The 21,327-nt window shown below is 43.5% G+C and overlaps 1 long non-coding RNA gene across 37 annotated transcripts in view; it reads left to right on the forward strand.

Moving 5' to 3' along the window:
- LOC307181360 overlaps positions 1 to 21,327 on the forward strand; it is a 968,012-nt gene that overhangs the window by 247,970 nt on the left and 698,715 nt on the right. For 11 of the 37 annotated variants that reach the window (XR_013826588.1, XR_013826589.1, XR_013826590.1 and 8 more), the window contains exon 1: positions 8,101 to 8,193. The exons of 23 other annotated variants lie outside the window; for them this stretch is intronic. This is a non-coding gene — a long non-coding RNA (uncharacterized lncRNA). Of the gene's footprint in view, positions 1 to 8,100; positions 8,194 to 16,003; positions 16,090 to 21,327 lie in introns of those variants that run through there. 3 more of the 37 variants (XR_013826556.1, XR_013826557.1, XR_013826558.1) reach the window with 3 other exon arrangements.

Below are 21,327 nucleotides of genomic sequence, written 5' to 3' on the forward strand. Positions count from 1 at the left end.
TATTTGGCTTAAGGAACTTTATCTGTGCTCATTTCAATCTCTGGTTTTATGCAGCACCCCAACTCACCTTTACCCTTAAGCAAGCATAAGTTGGTTTTCTAAATTTGAGACCCTGTTCTGTTCTGTAATTCAGTTCCTGTGTAGCCAAGTTTACATTCCGTGTATTACTGATATCTTATGATGTTTCTTTTTCTGTGTGACTTATTTCAGTTAGAATCATCATACCTGAATCCACTCATTGTGCTGCTAAGGGCCTGATGACACAGATTTCATTGCTGAGTGATATTGCTTTGTAAGTAAATACCACAACTTCTTTATCCATTTTTCAATTTCTGCGATGTTGAACTTGTACTGTAAACGAGGTTCTTGTAAACAGAGGCGTCCCAAACTTTGGGGTGGCTGTGTCTTTTTGATTTTAATTTCCCTAAGCTATAGGACCATAAGTGGAAGTGCCCTAGGCTCTGTTGCTTTGTTTTTTAGATGTTTCAGGAAACACCATACACTTCTCCCGAGTGTCTGTTGGCAATTTACATCCCGCCCATCAGCATAACAAGGCTCCCAGTTCTCCATGGCCTGTCCTGCCTTTCTGGATTTTACACTTTTTTCAGATGGCCCTTTTGACCGGGGGGAAGTGAGACTTCATTGTAGTGCAGATTTCCTTTGCAAGCTTGCTTGGTTGGCCAAAAAGGGCGTAAGCGTTTTTTCCTGAATATATTCAGGAAAAAACGCATACGTCCTTCTTGGCCAAGTGCATCATTGTGGACGTTCTGCCTCTTTTCCTATGCTTTCAATGCAATTCCAGTCTACCTCCTGAAATCGGTTTCCTGCAATTCTGCCCCGCTTTCAAGTCCTCTTGGCAGCCTTACTTCAGTCTATTTTTGGACGATAGCTGTCATTTATAACTCTGCAGGTTTGTGAATTACAGTGCCCCTGAGCTCCTTTCTTCAACTCGCTTTCTTTTGAGCTGGCCGCAACACCGCAGGATGGCTTCAGGCCCTAATCTGGTTCCGGCACGGCACGCTGAGCCTTTGGTTATTTCCTCTTCCTGGTGGGAAATGAGAGTTAAATTTGCCCGTCCAGACACCTCCAGCTAGCCTCTCATTGGTTCTCGCTATTCCTGTTCATCTTCCGCAGAAATTGCAAACTGTGCCAAACAGGAGGTTAAAGGCACTGACTCTCCAAGTGGGGAGAGTGTTAGTAAAGCGTCTGGAATGTTGCACCCGAGTACCAGGGGCGGAAAACTGAGACATATTTGAACACGTCTCCCGATCACATGGTTGATCATACTCTGGGTTCCACATGCATGTTTTAGCTGAAGGAAGAATACCTAAAATCTGGGTAGTTGAAACCCGTGGAATGGGTACCATGCAATATGACTTCAAAGGGTCTTCATTTGCTCACCGAACCTCTCCAATCCTATCACTGCTGCGTTTATGCCCCTGTACACATGCTTGATTCTCTTTCGGAGACATAGCAATCCATAGGTTTTAAGATACTTACTAGTCAGGTACATTCTTAGGCGTTTAATATGCGGTGTTGAGTCCATTTCGTTGAGCAAGGAGTAGCTCTTGTCTATTCCATATTTGGCTTAAGGAACTTTATCTGTGCTCATTTCAATCTCTGGTTTTATGCAGCACCCCAACTCACCTTTACCCTTAAGCAAGCATAAGTTGTTTTTCTAAATTTGAGACCCTGTTCTGTTCTGTAATTCAGTTCCTGTGTAGCCAAGTTTCCATTCCGTGTATTACTGATATCTTATGATGTTTCTTTTTCTGTGTGACTTATTTCAGTTAGAATCATCATACCTGAATCCTCTCATTGTGCTGCTAAGGGCCTGATGACATAGATTTCATTGCTGAGTGATATTGCTTTTTAAGTGAATACCACAACTTCTTTATCCATTTTTCACTTTCTGCGATGTTGAACTTATACTGTAAACGAGGTTCTTGTAAACAGAGCTGTTCCAAACTTTGGGGTGGCTGTGTCTTTTTGATTTTAATTTCCCTAAGCTATAGGACCATAAGTGGAAGTGCCCTAGGTTCTGTTGCTTTGTTTTTTAGATGTTTCAGGAAACACCATACACTTCTCCCAAGTGTCTGTTGGCAATTTACATCCCGCCCATCAGCATAACAAGGCTCCCAGTTCTCAATGGCCTGTTGCCTTTCTGGATTTTACACTTTTTTCAGATGGCCCTTTTGACCGGGGGGAAGTGAGACTTCATTGTAGTGCAGATTTCCTTTGCAAGCTTGCTTGGTTGGCCAAAAAGGGCGTATGCGTTTTTTCCTGAATATATTCAGGAAAAAACGCATACGCCCTTTTTGGCCAAGTGCATCATTGTGGACGTTCTGCCTCTTTTCCTATGCTTTCAATGCAATTCCAGTCTACCTCCTGAAATCGGTTTCCTGCAATTCTGCCCCGCTTTCAAGTCCTCTTGGCAGCCTTACTTCAGTCTATTTTTGGACGATAGCTGTCATTTATAACTCTGCAGGTTTGTGAATTACAGTGCCCCTGAGCTCCTTTCTTCAACTTGCTTTCTTGTGACCTGGCCGCAACACCGCAGGATGGCTTCAGGCCCTAATCTGGTTCCGGCACGGCACGCTTAGCCTTTGGTTATTTCCTCCTCCTGGTGGGAAATGAGAGTTAAATTTGCCCGTCCAGACACCTCCAGCTAGTCTCTCATTGGTTCTCGCTATTCCTGTTCATCTTCCGCAGAAATTGCAAACTGGGCCAAACAGGAGGTTAAAGACGCTGACTCTCCAAGTGGGGAGAGTGTTAGTAAAGCGTCTGGAATGTTGCACCCGAGTACCAGGGGAGGAAAACTAAGACATATTTGAACACGTCTCCCGTTCACACGGTTGATCATACTTGGGTTCCACATGCATGTTTTAGCTGAAGGAAGAATACCTTAAACCTGGAGAGTTAAGACCCGTGTAATGGGTACCATGCAATATGACTTCAAAGGGTCTTCATTTGCTCACCGAACCTCTCCAATCCTATCACTGCTGCGTTTATGCCCCTGTACACATGCTTGATTCTCTTTCGGAGACATAGCAATCCATAGGTTTTAAGATACTTACTAGTCAGGTACATTCTTAGGCGTTTAATATGCGGTGTTGAGTCCATTTCGTTGAGCAAGGAGTAGCTCTTGTCTATTCCATATTTGGCTTAAGGAACTTTATCTGTGCTCATTTCAATCTCTGGTTTTATGCAGCACCCCAACTCACCTTTACCCTTAAGCAAGCATAAGTTGGTTTTCTAAATTTGAGACCCTGTTCTGTTTTGTAATTCAGTTCCTCTGTAGCAAAGTTTAAATTCCATGTATTAGTGATATTTTTTGATGTTTCTTTTTCTGCGTGACTTATTTCAGTTAGAATCACCATACCCGAATCCACTCATTATGCTTCTACAGGCCTGGTGACATAGATTTCATTGCTGAGTGATGTTGCTTTGTACATGAGTACCACAACTTCTTTATCCATTTTTCACTTTCTGTGATATTGATCTTGTACGATAAACGAGGTTCTTGTAAACAGAGGCGTCCCAAACTTTGGGGTGGCTGTGTCTTTTTGATTTTAATTTCCCTAAGCTATAGGACCATAAGTGGAAGTGCCCTAGGCTCTGTTGCTTTGTTTTTTAGATGTTTCAGGAAACACCATACACTTCTCCGGAGTGGCTGTTGGCAATTTACATCCCGCCCATCAGCATAACAAGGCTCCCAGTTATCCATGGCCTGTCCTGCCTTTCTGGATTTTACACTTTATTCAGATGGCCCTTTTGACCGGGGGGAAGTGAGACTTCATTGTAGTGCAGATTTCCTTTGCAAGCTTGCTTGGTTGGCCAAAAAGGGCGTATGCGTTTTTTCCTGAATATATTCAGGAAAAAACGCATACGCCCTTTTTGGCCAAGTGCATCATTGTGGACGTTCTGCCTCTTTTCCTATGCTTTCAATGCAATTCCAGTCTACCTCCTGAAATCGGTTTCCTGCAATTCTGCCCCGCTTTCAAGTCCTCTTGGCAGCCTTACCTCAGTCTATTTTTGGACGATAGCTGTCATTTATAACTCTGCAGGTTTGTGAATTACAGTGCCCCTGAGCTCCTTTCTTCAACTCGCTTTCTTGTGAGCTGGCCGCAACACCGCAGGATGGCTTCAGGCCCTAATCTGGTTCCGGTACGGCACGCTGAGCCTTTGGTTATTTCCTCTTCCTGGTGGGAAATGAGAGTTAAATTTGCCCGTCCAGACACCTCCAGCTAGCCTCTCATTGGTTCTCGCTATTCCTGTTCATCTTCCGCAGAAATTGCAAACTGGGCCAAACAGGAGGTTAAAGGCGCTGACTCTCCAAGTGGAGAGAGTGTTAGTAAAGCGTCTGGAATGTTGCACCCAAGTACCAGGGGCGGAAAACTGAGACATATTTGAACACGTCTCCCGATCACATGGTTGATCATACTCTGGGTTCCACATGCATGTTTTAGCTGAAGGAAGAATACCTAAAATCTGGGTAGTTGAAACCCGTGTAATGGGTACCATGCAATATGACTTCAAAGGGTCTTCATTTGCTCACCAAACCTCTCCAATCCTATCACTGCTGCGTTTATGCCCCTGTACACATGCTTGATTCTCTTTCGAAGACATAGCAATCCATAGGTTTTAAGATACTTACTAGTCAGGTACATTCTTAGGCGTTTAATATGCGGTGTTGAGTCCATTTCGTTGAGCAAGGAGTAGCTCTTGTCTATTCCATATTTGGCTTAAGGAACTTTATCTGTGCTCATTTCAATCTCTGGTTTTATGCAGCACCCCAACTCACCTTTCCCCTTAAGCAAGCATAAGTTGGTTTTCTAAATTTGAGACCCTGTTCTGTTCTGTAATTCAGTTCCTGTGTAGCCAAGTTTACATTCCGTGTATTACTGATATCTTATGATGTTTCTTTTTCTGTGTGACTTATTTCAGTTAGAATCATCATACCTGAATCCACTCATTGTGCTGCTACGGGCCTGATGACACAGATTTCATTGCTTAGTGATATTGCTTTGTAAGTAAATACCACAACTTCTTTATCCATTTTTCACTTTCTGCGATGTTGAACTTGTACTGTAAACGAGGTTCTTGTAAACAGAGCCGTTCCAAACTTTGGGGTGGCTGTGTCTTTTTGATTTTAATTTCCCTAAGCTATAGGACCATAAGTGGAAGTGCCCTAGGTTCTGTTGCTTTGTTTTTTAGATGTTTCAGGAAACACCATACACTTCTCCTGAGTGGTTGTTGGCAATTTACATCCCACCCATCAGCATAACAAGGCTCCCAGTTCTCCATGGCCTGTCCTGCCTTTCTGGATTTTACACTTTTTTCAGATGGCCCTTTTGACCGGGGGGAAGTGAGACTTCATTGTAGTGCAGATTTCCTTTGCAAGCTTGCTTGGTTGGCCAAAAAGAGCGTATGCGTTTTTTCCTGAATATATTCAGGAAAAAACGCATACGCCCTTTTTGGCCAAGTGCATCATTGTGGACGTTCTGCCTGTTTTCCTATGCTTTCAATGCAATTCCAGTCTACCTCCTGAAATCGGTTTCCTGCAATTCTGCTCCGCTTTCAAGTCCTCTTGGCATCCTTACTTCAGTCTATTTTTGGACGATAGCTGTCATTTATAACTCTGCAGGTTTGTGAATTACAGTGCTCCTGAGCTCCTTTCTTTAACTCGCTTTCTTGTGACCTGGCCGCAACACCGCAGGATGTCTTCAGGCCCTAATCTGGTTCTGGCACGGCACGCTGAGCCTTTGGTTAATTCCTCTTCCTGGTGGGAAATGAGAGTTAAATTTGCCCATCCAGACACCTCCAGCTAGTCTCTCATTGGTTCTCGCTATTCCTGTTCATCTTCGACTTAAATTGCAAACTGGGCCAAACAGGAGGTTAAAGGGACTGACTCTCCAAGTGGGGAGAGTGTTAGTAAAGCGTCTGGAATGTTGCACCCGAGTACTGGGGTACAAAAACTGAGACATATTTGAACACGTCTCCCGATCACATGGTTGATCATACTCTAGGTTCCACATGCATGTTTTAGCTGAAGGAAGAATACCTTAAACCTGGGTAGTTGAAACCCTTGGAATGGGTACCATGCAATATGACTTCAAAGGGTCTTCATTTGCTCACAGAACGTCTCCAATCCTATCACTGCTGCGTTTATGCCCCTGTACACATGCTTGATTCTCTTTCGGAGACATAGCAATCCATAGGTTTTAAGATACTTACTAGTCAGGTACATTCTTAGGCGTTTAATATGCGGTGTTGAGTCCATTTCGTTGAGCAAAGAGTAGCTCTTGTCTATTCCATATTTGGCTTAAGGAACTTTATCTGTGCTCATTTCAATCTCTGGTTTTATGCAGCACCCCAACTCACCTTTACCCTTAAGCAAGCATAAGTTGGTTTTCTAAATTTGAGACCCTGTTCTGTTCTGTAATTCAGTTCCTGTGTAGCCAAGTTTACATTCCGTGTATTACTGATATCTTATGATGTTTCTTTTTCTGTGTGACTTATTTCAGTTAGAATCATCATACCTGAATCCACTCATTGTGCTGCTAAGGGCCTGATGACACAGATTTCATTGCTGAGTGATATTGCTTTGTAAGTAAATACCACAACTTCTTTATCCATTTTTCAATTTCTGCGATGTTGAACTTGTACTGTAAACGAGGTTCTTGTAAACAGAGGCGTCCCAAACTTTGGGGTGGCTGTGTCTTTTTGATTTTAATTTCCCTAAGCTATAGGACCATAAGTGGAAGTGCCCTAGGCTCTGTTGCTTTGTTTTTTAGATGTTTCAGGAAACACCATACACTTCTCCCGAGTGTCTGTTGGCAATTTACATCCCGCCCATCAGCATAACAAGGCTCCCAGTTCTCCATGGCCTGTCCTGCCTTTCTGGATTTTACACTTTTTTCAGATGGCCCTTTTGACCGGGGGGAAGTGAGACTTCATTGTAGTGCAGATTTCCTTTGCAAGCTTGCTTGGTTGGCCAAAAAGGGCGTAAGCGTTTTTTCCTGAATATATTCAGGAAAAAACGCATACGTCCTTCTTGGCCAAGTGCATCATTGTGGACGTTCTGCCTCTTTTCCTATGCTTTCAATGCAATTCCAGTCTACCTCCTGAAATCGGTTTCCTGCAATTCTGCCCCGCTTTCAAGTCCTCTTGGCAGCCTTACTTCAGTCTATTTTTGGACGATAGCTGTCATTTATAACTCTGCAGGTTTGTGAATTACAGTGCCCCTGAGCTCCTTTCTTCAACTCGCTTTCTTTTGAGCTGGCCGCAACACCGCAGGATGGCTTCAGGCCCTAATCTGGTTCCGGTACGGCACGCTGAGCCTTTGGTTATTTCCTCTTCCTGGTGGGAAATGAGAGTTAAATTTGCCCGTCCAGACACCTCCAGCTAGCCTCTCATTGGTTCTCGCTATTCCTGTTCATCTTCCGCAGAAATTGCAAACTGTGCCAAACAGGAGGTTAAAGGCACTGACTCTCCAAGTGGGGAGAGTGTTAGTAAAGCGTCTGGAATGTTGCACCCGAGTACCAGGGGCGGAAAACTGAGACATATTTGAACACGTCTCCCGATCACATGGTTGATCATACTCTGGGTTCCACATGCATGTTTTAGCTGAAGGAAGAATACCTAAAATCTGGGTAGTTGAAACCCGTGGAATGGGTAACATGCAATATGACTTCAAAGGGTCTTCATTTGCTCACCGAACCTCTCCAATCCTATCACTGCTGCGTTTATGCCCCTGTACACATGCTTGATTCTCTTTCGGAGACATAGCAATCCATAGGTTTTAAGATACTTACTAGTCAGGTACATTCTTAGGCGTTTAATATGCGGTGTTGAGTCCATTTCGTTGAGCAAGGAGTAGCTCTTGTCTATTCCATATTTGGCTTAAGGAACTTTATCTGTGCTCATTTCAATCTCTGGTTTTATGCAGCACCCCAACTCACCTTTACCCTTAAGCAAGCATAAGTTGTTTTTCTAAATTTGAGACCCTGTTCTGTTCTGTAATTCAGTTCCTGTGTAGCCAAGTTTCCATTCCGTGTATTACTGATATCTTATGATGTTTCTTTTTCTGTGTGACTTATTTCAGTTAGAATCATCATACCTGAATCCTCTCATTGTGCTGCTAAGGGCCTGATGACATAGATTTCATTGCTGAGTGATATTGCTTTTTAAGTGAATACCACAACTTCTTTATCCATTTTTCACTTTCTGCGATGTTGAACTTATACTGTAAACGAGGTTCTTGTAAACAGAGCAGTTCCAAACTTTGGGGTGGCTGTGTCTTTTTGATTTTAATTTCCCTAAGCTATAGGACCATAAGTGGAAGTGCCCTAGGTTCTGTTGCTTTGTTTTTTAGATGTTTCAGGAAACACCATACACTTCTCCCAAGTGTCTGTTGGCAATTTACATCCCGCCCATCAGCATAACAAGGCTCCCAGTTCTCAATGGCCTGTTGCCTTTCTGGATTTTACACTTTTTTCAGATGGCCCTTTTGACCGGGGGGAAGTGAGACTTCATTGTAGTGCAGATTTCCTTTGCAAGCTTGCTTGGTTGGCCAAAAAGGGCGTATGCGTTTTTTCCTGAATATATTCAGGAAAAAACGCATACGCCCTTTTTGGCCAAGTGCATCATTGTGGACGTTCTGCCTCTTTTCCTATGCTTTCAATGCAATTCCAGTCTACCTCCTGAAATCGGTTTCCTGCAATTCTGCCCCGCTTTCAAGTCCTCTTGGCAGCCTTACTTCAGTCTATTTTTGGACGATAGCTGTCATTTATAACTCTGCAGGTTTGTGAATTACAGTGCCCCTGAGCTCCTTTCTTCAACTTGCTTTCTTGTGACCTGGCCGCAACACCGCAGGATGGCTTCAGGCCCTAATCTGGTTCCGGCACGGCACGCTTAGCCTTTGGTTATTTCCTCCTCCTGGTGGGAAATGAGAGTTAAATTTGCCCGTCCAGACACCTCCAGCTAGTCTCTCATTGGTTCTCGCTATTCCTGTTCATCTTCCGCAGAAATTGCAAACTGGGCCAAACAGGAGGTTAAAGACGCTGACTCTCCAAGTGGGGAGAGTGTTAGTAAAGCGTCTGGAATGTTGCACCCGAGTACCAGGGGAGGAAAACTAAGACATATTTGAACACGTCTCCCGTTCACACGGTTGATCATACTTGGGTTCCACATGCATGTTTTAGCTGAAGGAAGAATACCTTAAACCTGGAGAGTTAAGACCCGTGTAATGGGTACCATGCAATATGACTTCAAAGGGTCTTCATTTGCTCACCGAACCTCTCCAATCCTATCACTGCTGCGTTTATGCCCCTGTACACATGCTTGATTCTCTTTCGGAGACATAGCAATCCATAGGTTTTAAGATACTTACTAGTCAGGTACATTCTTAGGCGTTTAATATGCGGTGTTGAGTCCATTTCGTTGAGCAAGGAGTAGCTCTTGTCTATTCCATATTTGACTTAAGGAACTTTATCTGTGCTCATTTCAATCTCTGGTTTTATGCAGCACCCCAACTCACCTTTACCCTTAAGCAAGCATAAGTTGGTTTTCTAAATTTGAGACCCTGTTCTGTTCTGTAATTCAGTTCCTGTGTAGCCAAGTTTACATTCCGTGTATTACTGATATCTTATGATGTTTCTTTTTCTGTGTGACTTACTTCAGTTAGAATCATCATACCTGAATCCACTCATTGTGCTGCTAAGGGCCTGATGACACAGATTTCATTGCTGAGTGATATTGCTTTGTAAGTAAATACCACAACTTCTTTATCCATTTTTCACTTTCTGCGATGTTGAACTTGTACTGTAAACGAGGTTCTTGTAAACAGAGCCGTTCCAAACTTTGGGGTGGCTGTGTCTTTTTGATTTTAATTTCCCTAAGCTATAGGACCATAAGTGGAAGTGCCCTAGGTTCTGTTGCTTTGTTTTTTAGATGTTTCAGGAAACACCATACACTTCTCCCGAGTGGTTGTTGGCAATTTACATCCCGCCCATCAGCATAACAAGGCTCCCAGTTCTCCATGGCCTGTCCTGCCTTTCTGGATTTTACACTTTTTTCAGATGGCCCTTTTGACCGGGGGGAAGTGAGACTTCATTGTAGTGCACATTTCCTTTGCAAGCTTGCTTGGTTGGCCAAAAAGGGCGTATGCGTTTTTTCCTGAATATATTCAGGAAAAAATGCATACGCCCTTTTTGGCCAAGTGCATCATTGTGGACGTTCTGCCTCTTTTCCTATGCTTTCAATGCAATTCCAGTCTACCTCCTGAAATCGGTTTCCTGCAATTCTGCCCCGCTTTCAAGTCCTCTTGGCAGCCTTACTTCAGTCTATTTTTGGACGATAGCTGTCATTTATAACTCTGCAGGTTTGTGAATTACAGTGCCCCTGAGCTCCTTTCTTCAACTCGCTTTCTTGTGACCTGGCCGCAACACCGCAGGATGGCTTCAGGCCCTAATCTGGTTCTGGCACGGCACGCTGAGCCTTTGGTTATTTCCTCCTCCTGGTGGGAAATGAGAGTTAAATTTGCCCATCCAGACACCTCCAGCTAGCCTCTCATTGGTTCTCGCTATTCCTGTTCATCTTCCGCAGAAATTGCAAACTGTGCCAAACAGGAGGTTAAAGGCGCTGACTCTCCAAGTGGGGAGAGTGTTAGTAAAGCGTCTGGAATGTTGCACCCGAGTACCAGGGGAGGAAAACTGAGACATATTTGAACACGTCTCCCGATCACATGGTTGATCATACTCTAGGTTCCACATGCATGTTTTAGCTGAAGGAAGAATACCTTAAACCTGGGTAGTTGAAACCCGTGTAATGGGTACCATGCAATATGACTTCAAAGGGTCTTCATTTGCTCACCGAACCTCTCCAATCCTATCACTGCTGCGTTTATGCCCCTGTACACATGCTTGATTCTCTTTCGGAGACATAGCAATCCATAGGTTTTATGATACTTACTAGTCAGGTACATTCTTAGGCGTTTAATATGCGGTGTTGAGTCCATTTCGTTGAGCAAGGAGTAGCTCTTGTCTATTCCATATTTGGCTTAAGGAACTTTATCTGTGCTCATTTCAATCTCTGGTTTTATGCAGCACCCCAACTCACCTTTCCCCTTAAGCAAGCATAAGTTGGTTTTCTAAATTTGAGACCCTGTTCTGTTCTGTAATTCAGTTCCTGTGTAGCCAAGTTTACATTCCGTGTATTACTGATATCTTATGATGTTTCTTTTTCTGTGTGACTTATTTCAGTTAGAATCATCATACCTGAATCCACTCATTGTGCTGCTAAGGGCCTGATGACACAGATTTCATTGCTTAGTGATATTGCTTTGTAAGTAAATACCACAACTTCTTTATCCATTTTTCACTTTCTGTGATGTTGAACTTGTACTGTAAACGAGGATCTTGTAAACAGAGCCGTTCCAAACTTTGGGGTGGCTGTGTCTTTTTGATTTTAATTTCCCTAAGCTATAGGACCATAAGTGGAAGTGCCCTAGGTTCTGTTGCTTTGTTTTTTAGATGTTTCAGGAAACACCATACACTTCTCCCGAGTGGTTGTTGGCAATTTACATCCCACCCATCAGCATAACAAGGCTCCCAGTTCTCCATGGCCTGTCCTGCCTTTCTGGATTTTACACTTTTTTCAGATGGCCCTTTTGACCGGGGGGAAGTGAGACTTCATTGTAGTGCAGATTTCCTTTGCAAGCTTGCTTGGTTGGCCAAAAAGGGCGTATGCGTTTTTTCCTGAATATATTCAGGAAAAAACACATACGCCCTTTTTGGCCAAGTGCATCATTGTGGACGTTCTGCCTCTTTTCCTATGCTTTCAATGCAATTCCAGTCTACCTCCTGAAATCGGTTTCCTGCAATTCTGCTCCGCTTTCAAGTCCTCTTGGCAGCCTTACTTCAGTCTATTTTTGGACGATAGCTGTCATTTATAACTCTGCAGGTTTGTGAATTACAGTGCTCCTGAGCTCCTTTCTTTAACTCGCTTTCTTGTGACCTGGCCGCAACACCGCAGGATGTCTTCAGGCCCTAATCTGGTTCTGGCACGGCATGCTGAGCCTTTGCTTAATTCCTCTTCCTGGTGGGAAATGAGAGTTAAATTTGCCCATCCAGACACCTCCAGCTAGTCTCTCATTGGTTCTCTCTATTCCTGTTCATCTTCCACTTAAATTGCAAACTGGGCCAAACAGGAGGTTAAAGGGACTGACTCTCCAAGTGGGGAGAGTGTTAGTAAAGCGTCTGGAATGTTGCACCCGAGTACTGGGGTACAAAAACTGAGACATATTTGAACACGTCTCCCGATCACATGGTTGATCATACTCTAGGTTCCACATGCATGTTTTAGCTGAAGGAAGAATACCTTAAACCTGGGTAGTTGAAACCCGTGGAATGGGTACCATGCAATATGACTTCAAAGGGTCTTCATTTGCTCACAGAACGTCTCCAATCCTATCACTGCTGCGTTTATGCCCCTGTACACATGCTTGATTCTCTTTCGGAGACATAGCAATCCATAGGTTTTAAGATACTTACTAGTCAGGTACATTCTTAGGCGTTTAATATGCGGTGTTGAGTCCATTTCGTTGAGCAAGGAGTAGCTCTTGTCTATTCCATATTTGGCTTAAGGAACTTTATCTGTGCTCATTTCAATCTCTGGTTTTATGCAGCACCCCAACTCACCTTTACCCTTAAGCAAGCATAAGTTGGTTTTCTAAACTTGAGACCCTGTTCTGTTCTGTAATTCAGTTCCTGTGTAGCCAAGTTTACATTCCGTGTATTACTGATATCTTATGATGTTTCTTTTTCTGTGTGACTTATTTCAGTTAGAATCATCATACCTGAATCCACTCATTGTGCTGCTAAGGGCCTGATGACACAGATTTCATTGCTGAGTGATATTGCTTTGTAAGTAAATACCACAACTTCTTTATCCATTTTTCAATTTCTGCGATGTTGAACTTGTACTGTAAACGAGGTTCTTGTAAACAGAGGCGTCCCAAACTTTGGGGTGGCTGTGTCTTTTTGATTTTAATTTCCCTAAGCTATAGGACCATAAGTGGCAGTGCCCTAGGCTCTGTTGCTTTGTTTTTTAGATGTTTCAGGAAACACCATACACTTCTCCCGAGTGTCTGTTGGCAATTTACATCCCGCCCATCAGCATAACAAGGCTCCCAGTTCTCCATGGCCTGTCCTGCCTTTCTGGATTTTACACTTTTTTCAGATGGCCCTTTTGACCGGGGGGAAGTGAGACTTCATTGTAGTGCAGATTTCCTTTGCAAGCTTGCTTGGTTGGCCAAAAAGGGCGTATGCGTTTTTTCCTGAATATATTCAGGAAAAAACGCATACGTCCTTCTTGGCCAAGTGCATCATTGTGGACGTTCTGCCTCTTTTCCTATGCTTTCAATGCAATTCCAGTCTACCTCCTGAAATCGGTTTCCTGCAATTCTGCCCCGCTTTCAAGTCCTCTTGGCAGCCTTACTTCAGTCTATTTTTGGACGATAGCTGTCATTTATAACTCTGCAGGTTTGTGAATTACAGTGCCCCTGACCTCCTTTCTTCAACTCGCTTTCTTTTGAGCTGGCCGCAACACCGCAGGATGGCTTCAGGCCCTAATCTGGTTCCGGTACGGCACGCTGAGCCTTTGGTTATTTCCTCTTCCTGGTGGGAAATGAGAGTTAAATTTGCCCGTCCAGACACCTCCAGCTAGCCTCTCATTGGTTCTCGCTATTCCTGTTCATCTTCCGCAGAAATTGCAAACTGGGCCAAAAAGGAGGTTAAAGGCACTGACTCTCCAAGTGGGGAGAGTGTTAGTAAAGCGTCTGGAATGTTGCACCCGAGTACCAGGGGCGGAAAACTGAGACATATTTGAACACGTCTCCCGATCACACGGTTGATCATACTCTGGGTTCCACATGCATGTTTTAGCTGAAGAAAGAATACCTTAAACCTGGAGAGTTGAGACCCGTGGAATGGGTACCATGCAATATGACTTCAAAGGGTCTTCATTTGCTCACCGAAACTCTCCAATCCTATCACTGCTGCGTTTATGACCCTTGTACACACGCTTGATTCTCTTTTGGAGACATAGCAATCCATAGGTTTTAAGATACTTACTAGTCACGTATATTCTTAGGCGTTTAATATGGGGTGTGGAGTCCATTTCGTTGAGCAAGGAGTAGCTCTTGTCTATTCCATATTTGGCTTAAGGAACTTTATCTGTGCTCATTTCAATCTCTGGTTTTATGCAGCACCCCAACTCACCTTTCCACTTAAGCAAGCATAAGTTGGTTTTCTAAATTTGAGACCCTGTTCTGTTTTGTAATTCAGTTCCTCTGTAGCAAAGTTTAAATTCCATGTATTAGTGATATTTTTTGATGTTTCTTTTTCTGTGTGACTTATTTCAGTTAGAATCACCATACCCGAATCCACTCATTATGCTTCTACAGGCCTGGTGACATAGATTTCATTGCTGAGTGATATTGCTTTGTACATGAGTACCACAACTTCTTTATCCATTTTTCACTTTCTGTGATATTGATCTTGTACGATAAACGAGGTTCTTGTAAACAGAGGCGTCCCAAACTTTGGGGTGGCTGTGTCTTTTTGATTTTAATTTCCCTAAGCTATAGGACCATAAGTGGAAGTGCCCTAGGCTCTGTTGCTTTGTTTTTTAGATGTTTCAGGAAACACCATACACTTCTCCCGAGTGGCTGTTGGCAATTTACATCCCGCCCATCAGCATAACAAGGCACCCAGTTCTCAATGGCCTGTTGCCTTTCTGGATTTTACACTTTTTTCAGATGGCCCTTTTGACCGGGGGGAAGTGAGACTTCATTGTAGTGCAGATTTCCTTTGCAAGCTTGCTTGGTTGGCCAAAAAGGGCGTATGCGTTTTTTCCTGAATATATTCAGGAAAAAACGCATACGCCCTTTTTGGCCAAGTGCATCATTGTGGACGTTCTGCCTCTTTTCCTATGCTTTCAATGCAATTCCAGTCTACCTCCTGAAATCGGTTTCCTGCAATTCTGCCCCGCTTTCAAGTCCTCTTGGCAGCCTTACCTCAGTCTATTTTTGGACGATAGCTGTCATTTATAACTCTGCAGGTTTGTGAATTACAGTGCCCCTGAGCTCCTTTCTTCAACTCGCTTTCTTGTGAGCTGGCCGCAACACCGCAGGATGGCTTCAGGCCCTAATCTGGTTCCGGTACGGCACGCTGAGCCTTTGGTTATTTCCTCTTCCTGGTGGGAAATGAGAGTTAAATTTGCCCGTCCAGACACCTCCAGCTAGCCTCTCATTGGTTCTCGCTATTCCTGTTCATCTTCCGCAGAAATTGCAAACTGGGCCAAACAGGAGGTTAAAGGCGCTGACTCTCCAAGTGGAGAGAGTGTTAGTAAAGCGTCTGGAATGTTGCACCCAAGTACCAGGGGTGGAAAACTGAGACATATTTGAACACGTCTCCCGATCACATGGTTGATCATACTCTGGGTTCCACATGCATGTTTTAGCTGAAGGAAGAATACCTAAAATCTGGGTAGTTGAAACCCGTGTAATGGGTACCATGCAATATGACTTCAGAGGGTCTTCATTTGCTCACCAAACCTCTCCAATCCTATCACTGCTGCGTTTATGCCCCTGTACACATGCTTGATTCTCTTTCGAAGACATAGCAATCCATAGGTTTTAAGATACTTACTAGTCAGGTACATTCTTAGGCGTTTAATATGCGGTGTTGAGTCCATTTCGTTGAGCAAGGAGTAGCTCTTGTCTATTCCATATTTGGCTTAAGGAACTTTATCTGTGCTCATTTCAATCTCTGGTTTTATGCAGCACCCCAACTCACCTTTCCCCTTAAGCAAGCATAAGTTGGTTTTCTAAATTTGAGACCCTGTTCTGTTCTGTAATTCAGTTCCTGTGTAGCCAAGTTTACATTCCGTGTATTACTGATATCTTATGATGTTTCTTTTTCTGTGTGACTTATTTCAGTTAGAATCATCATACCTGAATCCACTCATTGTGCTGCTACGGGCCTGATGACACAGATTTCATTGCTTAGTGATATTGCTTTGTAAGTAAATACCACAACTTCTTTATCCATTTTTCACTTTCTGCGATGTTGAACTTGTACTGTAAACGAGGTTCTTGTAAACAGAGCCGTTCCAAACTTTGGGGTGGCTGTGTCTTTTTGATTTTAATTTCCCTAAGCTATAGGACCATAAGTGGAAGTGCCCTAGGTTCTGTTGCTTTGTTTTTTAGATGTTTCAGGAAACACCATACACTTCTCCTGAGTGGTTGTTGGCAATTTACATCCCACCCATCAGCATAACAAGGCTCCCAGTTCTCCATGGCCTGTCCTGCCTTTCTGGATTTTACACTTTTTTCAGATGGCCCTTTTGACCGGGGGGAAGTGAGACTTCATTGTAGTGCAGATTTCCTTTGCAAGCTTGCTTGGTTGGCCAAAAAGGGCGTATGCGTTTTTTCCTGAATATATTCAGGAAAAAACGCATACGCCCTTTTTGGCCAAGTGCATCATTGTGGACGTTCTGCCTGTTTTCCTATGCTTTCAATGCAATTCCAGTCTACCTCCTGAAATCGGTTTCCTGCAATTCTGCTCCGCTTTCAAGTCCTCTTGGCAGCCTTACTTCAGTCTATTTTTGGACGATAGCTGTCATTTATAACTCTGCAGGTTTGTGAATTACAGTGCTCCTGAGCTCCTTTCTTTAACTCGCTTTCTTGTGACCTGGCCGCAACACCGCAGGATGTCTTCAGGCCCTAATCTGGTTCTGGCACGGCACGCTGAGCCTTTGGTTAATTCCTCTTCCTGGTGGGAAATGAGAGTTAAATTTGCCCATCCAGACACCTCCAGCTAGTCTCTCATTGGTTCTCGCTATTCCTGTTCATCTTCGACTTAAATTGCAAACTGGGCCAAACAGGAGGTTAAAGGGACTGACTCTCCAAGTGGGGAGAGTGTTAGTAAAGCGTCTGGAATGTTGCACCCGAGTACTGGGGTACAAAAACTGAGACATATTTGAACACGTCTCCCGATCACATGGTTGATCATACTCTAGGTTCCACATGCATGTTTTAGCTGAAGGAAGAATACCTTAAACCTGGGTAGTTGAAACCCTTGGAATGGGTACCATGCAATATGACTTCAAAGGGTCTTCATTTGCTCACAGAACGTCTCCAATCCTATCACTGCTGCGTTTATGCCCCTGTACACATGCTTGATTCTCTTTCGGAGACATAGCAATCCATAGGTTTTAAGATACTTACTAGTCAGGTACATTCTTAGGCGTTTAATATGCGGTGTTGAGTCCATTTCGTTGAGCAAGGAGTAGCTCTTGTCTATTCCATATTTGGCTTAAGGAACTTTATCTGTGCTCATTTCAATCTCTGGTTTTATGCAGCACCCCAACTCACCTTTACCCTTAAGCAAGCATAAGTTGGTTTTCTAAATTTGAGACCCTGTTCTGTTCTGTAATTCAGTTCCTGTGTAGCCAAGTTTACATTCCGTGTATTACTGATATCTTATGATGTTTCTTTTTCTGTGTGACTTATTTCAGTTAGAATCATCATACCTGAATCCACTCATTGTGCTGCTAAGGGCCTGATGACACAGATTTCATTGCTGAGTGATATTGCTTTGTAAGTATATACCACAACTTCTTTATCCATTTTTCAATTTCTGCGATGTTGAACTTGTACTGTAAACGAGGTTCTTGTAAACAGAGGCGTCCCAAACTTTGGGGTGGCTGTGTCTTTTTGATTTTAATTTCCCTAAGCTATAGGACCATAAGTGGAAGTGCCCTAGGCTCTGTTGCTTTGTTTTTTAGATGTTTCAGGAAACACCATACACTTCTCCCAAGTGTCTGTTGGCAATTTACATCCCGCCCATCAGCATAACAAGGCTCCCAGTTCTCAATGGCCTGTTGCCTTTCTGGATTTTACACTTTTTTCAGATGGCCCTTTTGACCGGGGGGAAGTGAGACTTCATTGTAGTGCAGATTTCCTTTGCAAGCTTGCTTGGTTGGCCAAAAAGGGTGTATGCGTTTTTTCCTGAATATATTCAGGAAAAAACGCATACGCCCTTTTTGGCCAAGTGCATCATTGTGGACGTTCTGCCTCTTTTCCTATGCTTTCAATGCAATTCCAGTCTACCTCCTGAAATCGGTTTCCTGCAATTCTGCCCCGCTTTCAAGTCCTCTTGGCAGCCTTACTTCAGTCTATTTTTGGACGATAGCTGTCATTTATAACTCTGCAGGTTTGTGAATTACAGTGCCCCTGAGCTCCTTTCTTCAACTTGCTTTCTTGTGACCTGGCCGCAACACCGCAGGATGGCTTCAGGCCCTAATCTGGTTCCGGCACGGCACGCTTAGCCTTTGGTTATTTCCTCCTCCTGGTGGGAAATGAGAGTTAAATTTGCCCGTCCAGACACCTCCAGCTAGTCTCTCATTGGTTCTCGCTATTCCTGTTCATCTTCCGCAGAAATTGCAAACTGGGCCAAACAGGAGGTTAAAGACGCTGACTCTCCAAGTGGGGAGAGTGTTAGTAAAGCGTCTGGAATGTTGCACCCGAGTACCAGGGGAGGAAAACTAAGACATATTTGAACACGTCTCCCGTTCACACGGTTGATCATACTTGGGTTCCACATGCATGTTTTAGCTGAAGGAAGAATACCTTAAACCTGGAGAGTTAAGACCCGTGTAATGGGTACCATGCAATATGACTTCAAAGGGTCTTCATTTGCTCACCGAACCTCTCCAATCCTATCACTGCTGCGTTTATGCCCCTGTACACATGCTTGATTCTCTTTCGGAGACATAGCAATCCATAGGTTTTAAGATACTTACTAGTCAGGTACATTCTTAGGCGTTTAATATGCGGTGTTGAGTCCATTTCGTTGAGCAAGGAGTAGCTCTTGTCTATTCCATATTTGACTTAAGGAACTTTATCTGTGCTCATTTCAATCTCTGGTTTTATGCAGCACCCCAACTCACCTTTACCCTTAAGCAAGCATAAGTTGGTTTTCTAAATTTGAGACCCTGTTCTGTTCTGTAATTCAGTTCCTGTGTAGCCAAGTTTACATTCCGTGTATTACTGATATCTTATGATGTTTCTTTTTCTGTGTGACTTACTTCAGTTAGAATCATCATACCTGAATCCACTCATTGTGCTGCTAAGGGCCTGATGACACAGATTTCATTGCTGAGTGATATTGCTTTGTAAGTAAATACCACAACTTCTTTATCCATTTTTCACTTTCTGCGATGTTGAACTTGTACTGTAAACGAGGTTCTTGTAAACAGAGCCGTTCCAAACTTTGGGGTGGCTGTGTCTTTTTTATTTTAATTTCCCTAAGCTATAGGACCATAAGTGGAAGTGCCCTAGGTTCTGTTGCTTTGTTTTTTAGATGTTTCAGGAAACACCATACACTTCTCCCGAGTGGTTGTTGGCAATTTACATCCCGCCCATCAGCATAACAAGGCTCCCAGTTCTCCATGGCCTGTCCTGCCTTTCTGGATTTTACACTTTTTTCAGATGGCCCTTTTGACCGGGGGGAAGTGAGACTTCATTGTAGTGCACATTTCCTTTGCAAGCTTGCTTGGTTGGCCAAAAAGGGCGTATGCGTTTTTTCCTGAATATATTCAGGAAAAAATGCATACGCCCTTTTTGGCCAAGTGCATCATTGTGGACGTTCTGCCTCTTTTCCTATGCTTTCAATGCAATTCCAGTCTACCTCCTGAAATCGGTTTCCTGCAATTCTGCCCCGCTTTCAAGTCCTCTTGGCAGCCTTACTTCAGTCTATTTTTGGACGATAGCTGTCATTTATAACTCTGCAGGTTTGTGAATTACAGTGCCCCTGAGCTCCTTTCTTCAACTCGCTTTCTTGTGACCTGGCCGCAACACCGCAGGATGGCTTCAGGCCCTAATCTGGTTCTGGCACGGCACGCTGAGCCTTTGGTTATTTCCTCCTCCTGGTGGGAAATGAGAGTTAAATTTGCCCATCCAGACACCTCCAGCTAGCCTCTCATTGGTTCTCGCTATTCCTGTTCATCTTCCGCAGAAATTGCAAACTGTGCCAAACAGGAGGTTAAAGGCGCTGACTCTCCAAGTGGGGAGAGTGTTAGTAAAGCGTCTGGAATGTTGCACCCGAGTACCAGGGGAGGAAAACTGAGACATATTTGAACACGTCTCCCGATCACATGGTTGATCATACTCTAGGTTCCACATGCATGTTTTAGCTGAAGGAAGAATACCTTAAACCTGGGTAGTTGAAACCCGTGGAATGGGTACCATGCAATATGACTTCAAAGGGTCTTCATTTGCTCACCGAACCTCTCCAATCCTATCACTGCTGCGTTTATGCCCCTGTACACATGCTTGATTCTCTTTCGGAGACATAGCAATCCATAGGTTTTACGATACTTACTAGTCAGGTACATTCTTAGGCGTTTAATATGCGGTGTTGAGTCCATTTCGTTGAGCAAGGAGTAGCTCTTGTCTATTCCATATTTGGCTTAAGGAACTTTATCTGTGCTCATTTCAATCTCTGGTTTTATGCAGCACCCCAACTCACCTTTACCCTTAAGCAAGCATAAGTTGGTTTTCTAAATTTGAGACCCTGTTCTGTTCTGTAATTCAGTTCCTGTGTAGCCAAGTTTACATTCCGTGTATTACTGATATCTTATGATGTTTCTTTTTCTGTGTGACTTATTTCAGTTAGAATCATCATACCTGAATCCACTCATTGTGCTGCTAAGGGCCTGATGACACAGATTTCATTGCTGAGTGATATTGCTTTGTAAGTAAATACCACAACTTCTTTATCCATTTTTCACTTTCTGCGATGTTGAACTTGTACTGTAAACGAGGTTCTTGTAAACAGAGGCGTCCCAAACTTTGGGGTGGCTGTGTCTTTTTGATTTTAATTTCCCTAAGCTATAGGACCATAAGTGGAAGTGCCCTAGGTTCTGTTGCTTTGTTTTTTAGATGTTTCAGGAAACACCATACACTTCTCCCGAGTGGTTGTTGGCAATTTACATACCGCCCATCAGCATAACAAGGCTCCCAGTTTTCCATGGCCTGTCCTGCCTTTCTGGATTTTACACTTTTTTCAGATGGCCCTTTTGACCGGGGGGAAGTGAGACTTCATTGTAGTGCAGATTTCCTTTGCAAGCTTGCTTGGTTGGCCAAAAAGGGCGTATGCGTTTTTTCCTGAATATATTCAGGAAAAAACGCATACGCCCTTTTTGGCCAAGTGCATCATTGTGGACGTTCTGCCTCTTTTCCTATGCTTTCAATGCAAT

This window comes from Stenella coeruleoalba (assembly GCF_951394435.1).
Source record: "Stenella coeruleoalba genome assembly, contig: scaffold_118, whole genome shotgun sequence".
Taxonomy (NCBI): domain Eukaryota; kingdom Metazoa; phylum Chordata; class Mammalia; order Artiodactyla; family Delphinidae; genus Stenella; species Stenella coeruleoalba.